Consider the following 9212-nt stretch of genomic DNA (forward strand, 5'->3'; position numbering starts at 1 on the left):
AAATTGAATATGTGTATTTAATCGTTGTGGAAGAGAACCGCTTTACAAAATAGTGTGCTAATCTTTCGATATGGCGGCCATTCGGGGCAGAGATCTGTTCTCGAAGTAGACTTTTCTCTGTGTGCAGAATAATTCGAATTTATATACTTGTCTGAACGCTATACAGGACAGCGTTCTTGGTGATGTACCGTTGTAAAAGTTGCTGGGATTATTCTTTCGAGCATGGAATACCCTGATGGATTTCAAAATTTTCGGATAGTAAATTTCGAACGCTTTTTACGGAGTTCCATGACGATCGAATTGTTCATAGGAACATTAAGACATTTCGATCGCATATTTCAAGTTATCTATAAAAGTCCAATCCGATTGGTCCAGTCACAGTTAATTATTTTTTTAAATATTGAAATTACTTTGTTTTCATTGATTTTTTCGGAGGTTTATTTGACAGCCGTCTTCATTAGCCCAGATCGGGACAGAACAGTAGGACGTTAAACCCCATTTCATTTCATTTTTTACTTAACAGTGCTTGCCATTATGGTTGTTTTTCACTAAATAAGTTAAAATTGCCGTTACCAATTATCTTCAAATTTTATGAAGAATATTTTAGAACAATAATTCAGTAAGAGAGTAACTGTTGTCTTTGGCCATCCAAAAAAAAACAACCTTATGACCTGTCCGAGATTTCACAGAATATCGGTTTATATTTAAGTTGATCTAAGTACACAAATCAAACGCCCGCATTTAAATATATATGCAACAGTCGTTGGATCTAATAATTGGCACATATGTGTTTATTAGTGTACAAATTGGCCTTTTACTGCCGGAGAGGTTGATATGGGTTTCACGCATTATCATGCAGAATGCCTCAGGAACTACCTGAACTCGTCCGTACCGCGAAAGTGTGTGACATAGTGGAAAATGTTTATGAAAATTAATGAATATGCTTTCTTTGTTTAATTTTTTTTTTAAATAATCGTCTGATTTTAATTGTTTTATATTTTGGATGGAGGGAAGGGTCCCACAAAGTTATTTCTGTGTTTTTATTATTTTCAATATATATTTTATAATATTACGCGCCGAATATATATAAAATATAAAATATAATATCCTAAAGAAAGGAGAGCAATAAGAGCAATAATGACTTTTCTTTGGTATCGAATATTGGTTTAAAAAATAATGATTTCACTTTCATCGAAACATTTATTCCCTGCATTGTTTGATTTATTTAACATTAAAATGATTGGTTGGTTGATCTAATGAAATTCATTCGGAATATTGAAATTCTGTCGCGTCATGTCCCTGACCGAAGTTTTTGCGTTCGGTGGATACTTTGCAAGACAATGCGTCTTTATCCAATGAGATATGTTATGATATTGCAGCCTCGATTGTCTCGAACTGCTGACCTAACATTATACACCAAACAGAAGTCGAATGCAGAGAAAATTTATCCTGTATTCGTGCCAATATTATGCTGAAGTGAAAAACAAATCAAGGAAACTTCCTACTCCCAGGACAAGAATTTTGTGACTGAAGGGAAATAACCTCGATTTAGCGGATTTCATTATTAATACACAATAAATAAAAACTATTTAAAAATCTAGATTGAGTATAGAGTCGAATATTAAAAGACAAACTTATTTGAGAGATATCATCTAAGTGCGTGTGTGTATGGGGTGGGTATTTAAATCTCTTAAAAATCTTTATAATAGAAATGAATACGGTATATATATACTTTTGCCGTTTCTCGACGTTATAAGGGAGGTAACTACAAATTACATTGCTGATCTCAGACTAGTAGTGCGAGTTATAAATTATAGACAATTTTTTCCTTCATTTTTTTCTCCCCTCTTTCTGCATTTTTTGGGTTGAATTTTTAGTCTAGAATTGGAGAAAAGGGATCAAATTTGTAATTTCATAGCAGTTTTGGGTAATACTGATGATATTACAACGGAGGGATAGGGGGTGTAAAGTGTCTTTCTGCAGAGCAATCATTTTGTCGAAAGTGAGATTTTCACCCCAGTCAGCATCAAATCCCCGTAGCATAAAATCTAAACGGTCAACCCCTTACAAAATTATGATGAGGATATTGCCAAATGTGGTCCCCATTGTGCCTATGAAGATTGGAACCAATCGAGTGTTGAGCAAAAAGCTACAGAATGTGATGTTACAGCTATTTAACATTGAAGTCAGTCAACAGGCAAATAATTACTAGTATGATTCCTGCTATTTAAACCAACATTTTGCCACGGTAATCATGGGATTAGCGTAAGGCCATTTATTACTTTATCTCCGGTTACTTGCACAATGCGAGTGTTGGGATAAATTTGTCTGAATAGCGGCCCTTCCTCCAGCAATTCTGTAAAGTTCAAGCGCCAGAGTTTTGTTTCAAGGAACGACAACATAATGTGTACTAACATAACGGACTGGGTAAATTATCAAACAGCTTAATCTCTATTCTTTGGCACCTAGAAATGGACATAAATGCATAGGCGTACGTGTCACTTGTAACCCGAATTTAGTACAAGAGTAAGCTGTAGCCAGGGACATACATATCGATTTAGCAAAAATGAGACCGACTGATGCACAGGCCCCTAATACGAGTGACGCAGGCACGAGCCGACCACCACAGGTGCGAGCTTTCTGTAAGTGTGTGTGTTGAAGGGGGGGGGGGGGTGATTGATGGTATGCTCCCCCTGAAAATTTTTTGAATCTAGAGTCCTTGAAAGGCCATTTCCGCCTTTCGGGGAATATATTGCGCAATTCTTAAGGCCAGAAAACATTTATAACATCAGTAAAATTGATTAAAACATAGATATGACGTCACCCTTTGATGTTTTTAAATAGGAGAATGTACGCTTTTCTTAAACAATTATCAATAATAGACACGTATCTGAAAAATGAACATGTATTTTGGGATAATTTATTCTCTGAACAAATTAAATTACAGAACATGAAATTACTTTAAAACCTCATAGTTACCGAAATGTCAATGACCGAATGTTGATTTCACGTGTTCGTCTACATAAGGAATTCCACTTAAATCCGTCCGTTATATGTCACTTATCCGTTTAAAATATGTTCGGCACTAGATCGATGATACGTTTTTATACGCCTACATTTTCATACCTTCTTTGTGGACACTCTAAAGGTTATAGCTTGAAAAATAGGTATATATCCCAAAGATCTCGGTTCTTTTCGATATTGTCTTGCATGGGACCGTAACTTCATGGATTATGGCCCCTGACTGTACACCCTCGAGGTCACAATTATTAGCCCATTTTGATGAAACTGAACATGTGTGTTTATAACCCAAAGATCTCGATTCCTTGCTATATTGGCGCATATCGGACCGTAACGTCCTGGGCCCTGTTTCTCGAAATTTTAACTAAAGATAAAATCCAATTTTAGTAGATACCTCAATTTTGATTGGATAAGCACTAAAATCAATCTAATATTATCCAATCAAATTACTAAAATTTGGATTTTATCTTAGTTAAAATTTCGTGAAACAGGCCCCTGTATTATAGCCTCGGATTGAACAAAAAAACGTGTTTTGAGCCTGTGGAACCTATGCAGGTCACAATTTTTATCCGATTATAAATATATTCGTTTATAAACGTTCAAATATATCACCGTTACACCATAATGACAGTTGGGCTTGAATTTCGTGAATTGGATTGTGCCTTTGATCCTGTGCCCTGTCACATATATCAGAGCATATATTAAATTTTAAATCAAAATTGGGACGGCTAGTACCCTCCATATTAACCACAGTTCTAAGAATATTATCAATATTTAAATCATTCTCGTATACGGCCTTTCCATCATAATTTTGACGGCTATTACCCCCCATATCAAGAACATCACAATTTTTACGGCAATTATCTTCCATATCGAGTACATTACAAATGTAATCAGTATCCAAATGCTTATCACATAATATATTCTCATTATTAATATTTGTTTTCGACTGTGTTGTAAACATGTCGTCTCTATGTAAAATATTTTGGACTGTCTGTGTATGCTTGCATTGTATGACTGGAGTGTTTTGTCCATAGGCGTACGAGCCAGGGGGGGGGGGGGCAGCTGCCCCCCTAACTTTCAGGCAAGCTGACTTTTCGGGCAGAAGGGTAAAGTGAATTTTTTTTTTTTATTTCATCTACTTGGCAAAATAAAGTGCCCGAAATTTAATAAAACACTAATTTTACTGGCTGGAACATTCCAAAATTTTCTTCGGGGGCCCATACAAGGTCAGTTCTGCTTCTTCACCTCTCGAAGAAAGTTTTTCTTCCCTAACTGTCATTGAGCCCTAATAAAACACTAATTTTACTTTTCTTTTAATTGAATACCACAAAGTTGACTATGGATTAAAACATTTTGTCTGGAGCCACTCTACTTTGTGTGACATTTTTCGAGCATCGATTATTATTTGTGAATGCAGCTGCAACGGTCTGATTGGATAGTTGGAATTCAGAATGGGATTTCGGTTACAAAACCATTGGATAATTTTGGAGTTGCTTTCACGGGCTAGAATAGCAGAAAACGCATTTGCGGTGGTTAGATTTCCAAAATTTTCTCGGGGAGGGTGAGGCCCCCCATACCCCGCGACGATTGATTGGTTGTTTGGAATTCGGGTCAGCCAGGTAGGCTATATTGGACCAAATTGGAATATCAGGAAAACGCGTATGCGGCTGTTAAATTTTCAAAATTTTCTCCAAACGGTCCCGTCTCCGTGGACTGTAAACGATTGATCTTTTGATTGGAATTCGAGTCAGCCATCTTAATTAGGCTATATTAGACCACTTTGAAGTTGCTTTGTTCACGGGCTGAAATAGCAGGATATTATGTTTGCAGCCGTCAATTATTCAAAAATTTTCTTGGGTGGGTGGTTTGGGTGTTACAATACAAGGGGAGCTCTGCTTCTTCGCCTCTCGAGGAATATCGGCGCCGCTGTCTGTACACCCGAAATTTTTTCGGGCATTTCGGGTTCTGCCCCCCCTAACTGTCATCGAGTCCGTACGCCTATGGTTTTGTCACATGCATTCATGAGCATGTGCATGTTGTTTTAAGAATATATCCATTATTTTATGGCTTGTTGTTTTAGAAAACTATCCATTATTTGTATCTCTATGGTGCTATGTTTTAAGTTTGATAATAGCCTCAGACTGTCCATTATGTAAATACAAAGAAAAACTTCGGGGCTAACGCCCCTCAGTTGTTCTTTCTATTTACATAATGGACAGTCTTCGGCCATTATCCATCACATACTACGCATGGCAATTCATGTTATTTATTAATAATTTACAAGAACGTATACAATGTACTGTGAATCTGTGACTACTTATCAAAGTGATAATAATTACATCATTTACATGGACCTATATCTTCGATATATTGTGCCGAATATACATAAATTAGCAAACATATGACATGTCCTCATATTTTCATCAAGCGTCCACCCCTAGTCAAATTTGACCACCTATCGGCGATTTTGTTAAAATCGATCGTTTCCGCCAGGTCAGTTGTTCATTTAGGCGTGCCTGTTTCATTACTGAATGCATAACAGTTTTTATTAATTTGAGCTTTGAAAAACTGGCGCGTAGTATGATATCCAATCAAAGTAATCATGCGTATACATTCATGCATAGTAAGTATTTGGAAATTTCCCCTTCTATTTTGGCATTGTTTGTTTACCCCATTAATTCATTTAGTCACCAATGCATAATTTTGGAACCGACTCTTTGAGATCGACTATTTTTATCCTGTACCACCCACCCCACATTACGCCCATGGCTGTAGCGCCGATTTCCGGGTAAAATTTCCACACTGTATATGGCGTATGCCCTATGGCGGTATATTAGATTCAAAATTCCAACGTGCTATCGTCTAATTTCTAACTTTTGTTCATATAATTTTTAAATTAAGACAATGTATAATCCAACTTCTTTATTTGTTCCGTGTAAATTTTAATTCTATTTTTAATTTTATTTCAATTATTTAGACGAAAAACGTTTTCTTCGTTGACGCTTTACACGTTTAGGAACGAATTTAGTATTTTTATACGTCCACATTCATAATGTGAACGTATTATGCCGTCGCCCCTGTCTGTGTGTGTGTGTGTGTGTATGTATGTATGTGTGTGTGTGTGTGTGTGTGTGTGTGTGTGTGTGTGTCTGTGGTTCGCCTACAGGGCGCAATTCTTCATGGATTTTCTTCAAACTTGGTATACTTATTCCTTATACCCCAAGGAAGATCCCTATTGTTTTTGGTGCATGCCCGACCCCCCGGGGCAGAGCCACGCCCATTTCTAGTATTTGTTTGTTTGTCGTCTACAGGCCACATTTCTTAACTAATAATCTTGAAACTTTGCATACACATTCTTTGTACCCTAAGGAACATCCCTATCGTTTGGGGTGCATGCCCAACCCCCAGGGGCAGAGCCACGCCCATTTTCTTTTCGTGTGTCTTTGTGTCGCCTACAGGGCGCAATTCTTACTGGATTTTCTTCAAACTTGGTATACTTATTCCTTATACCCCAAGGAAGATCCCTATTGTTTTTGGTGCATGCCCGACCCCCAGGGGCAGAGCCACGCCCATTTCTAGTATTTGTTTGTTTGTCGTCTACAGGCCACATTTCTTAACTTATAATCTTGCATACACATTCTTTGTACCCTAAGGAACATCCCTATCGTTTGGGGTACATGCCCAACCCCCAGGGGCAGAGCCACGCCCATTTCCCATTTTCTTTTCGTGTGTCTTTGTGTCGCCTACAGGGCGCAATTCTTACTGGATTTTCTTCAAACTTGGTATACTTATTCCTTATACCCCAAGGAAGATCCCTATTGTTTTTGGTGCATGCCCGACCCCCAGGGGCAGAGCCACGCCCATTTCTAGTATTTGTTTGTTTGTCGTCTACAGGCCACATTTCTTAACTTATAATCTTGCATACACATTCTTTGTACCCTAAGGAACATCCCTATCGTTTGGGGTACATGCCCAACCCCCAGGGGCAGAGCCACACTTTATATACTTATTCTTTGTACCCTAAGGAACATTCCTATCATTTGGAACATCCTTATCATTTGGAGTAGGCCCTACATGCCCAACCCCCAGGGGCAGAGCCATGCCAATTTTCTTTTTGTGTGTCGCCTACAGGCCACAATTCTAAATCGATCATCTTGAAACTTAAAATACATATTCCTTATACCCTGAGGTTGGTCCCTTTTCTTTTGGGTGCATGCCCGATTTTGGGGAGATAACTCCATTTAACAATGTCAAACTCCATTTAACAATGTCAAACTGACGTGATATGCTTTAAATAGTTGTCACCCATGTAACATTCGGGTTTTTGTGAGTGGTTTCTGAGAGCCTTTGTTCAACTTATTTTTCAGAACGCTTTGTAAGTGTTAGAAGTATTTATACCGGTTATTTGTTGACGTTTCAAACCACCGTTTTCTCCCCCTCTCCTCCCACTGCTAAAGACCTTTTGGTACTGCAATGACAATGTCTCTCTCTCTCTCTCTCTCTCTCTCTCACACTAAATAAATTATAAATTCATGTAACTGCAAGTACATGTGCGTTTTCAGGATGTACATTTTTAAAAAGTCTTATGTTTGGGTGTCATTCGTTATTATAATTTAGTACCAAATTTATTATTAATAATTTTTTATTATTAATGTGGACGTATATTGCCGTCGCCCCTGTATGTGTGTGTCTGTGTGTCGCCTACAGGCCACAATTCTTAAGTGATCATCTTCAAACTTTACATACTTATTCCTTATACCCTAAGGATGATCCCTATTGTTTTTGGTGCATGCCCTACCCCCAGGGGCAGAGCCACAGCCATTTTTTGTATTTCTTTGTTTGTCATCTACAGGCCGTATTTCTTAACGTATCATATTGAAACTTTGCATACTTATTCTTTGTACCCTAAGGAACATCCCTATCATTTGTGGTGCATGCCGATCCCCCAGGGACAGAGCCACGCACATTTCCTTTTATGTGTCTGTGTGTCGTCTACAGGTCACATTTCTTAAGTGATCATCTTGAAACTTTACACACTTATTTCTTATTATACCCTATGGATGATCCTTATTATTTTTGGTGCATGCCCAATCCCCAGGGGCAGAGCCACCCCCATTTCTTGTATTTGTTTGTTTTTCGTCTACAGGCCGCATTTCTTAACGTATCGTCTTGAAACTTTGCATACTTATTCCTTATACCCTAAGGATGACCCCTATTGTTTTATGTGCATGCCCTACCCCCAGGGGCAGAGCCACAGCCATTTTTTGTATTTCTTTGTTTGTCATCTACAAGCCGTATTTCTTAATGTATCATATTGAAACTTTGCATACTTATTCTTTGTACCCTAAGGAACATCCCTATCATTTGTGGTGCATGCCGATCCCCCAGGGACAGAGCCACGCACATTTCCTTTTATGTGTCTGTGTGTCGTCTACAGGTCACATTTCTTAAGTGATCATCTTGAAACTTTACACACTTATTTCTTATTATACCCTATGGATGATCACTATTATTTTTGGTGCATGCCCAATCCCCAGGGGCAGAGCCACCCCCATTTCTTGTATTTGTTTGTTTTTCGTCTACAGGCCGCATTTCTTAATGTATCGTCTTGAAACTTTGCATACTTATTCTTTGTACCCTAAGGAACATTCCTATCGTTTGGGGTGCATGCCCAACCCCCAGGGGAAGAGCCACACCCATTTCATCGTTGGGGGTGCATGCCCTACCCCCAGGGGGAGAGCCATGCCCATTTTCTTTGTGTGTGTCTGTGTGGCGCCTACAGGCCACGATTCTTAAGTGATCATGGATGATCCGTATTGTTTTTGGTGCATGTCCGCCTCCCGGGACAGAGCCACGCCCATTTCTTGTATTTATTTTTTTGTCATCTACAGTCTGCAATTCTTAACAGATCATTTTGAAACTTTGTTTACCTATTCCTTATACCCTAAGGATGTCCCCAATTGTTTTTTGGTGATTGCCCAACCCCCGGGGGCAGAGCCACACCCATTTGTTCTTTGTGTCCCCGTGAGTTGCCTACAGGCCACGATTCCTAATGGATTGTCTTTGACCTTGGGCAGAGCCACGCCCAATTTTTGTGTTTATCGTTTACAGGCCGGAGTTCTGAATGGATCAATGTATTTCTTACAGCCTAAGGGCGTCAACTATTGATTTTGGTGAATGCCCAAGCC

Source organism: Patella vulgata, chromosome 7 (genome assembly GCF_932274485.2).
Source record: "Patella vulgata chromosome 7, xgPatVulg1.2, whole genome shotgun sequence".
NCBI lineage: Eukaryota > Metazoa > Mollusca > Gastropoda > Patellidae > Patella > Patella vulgata.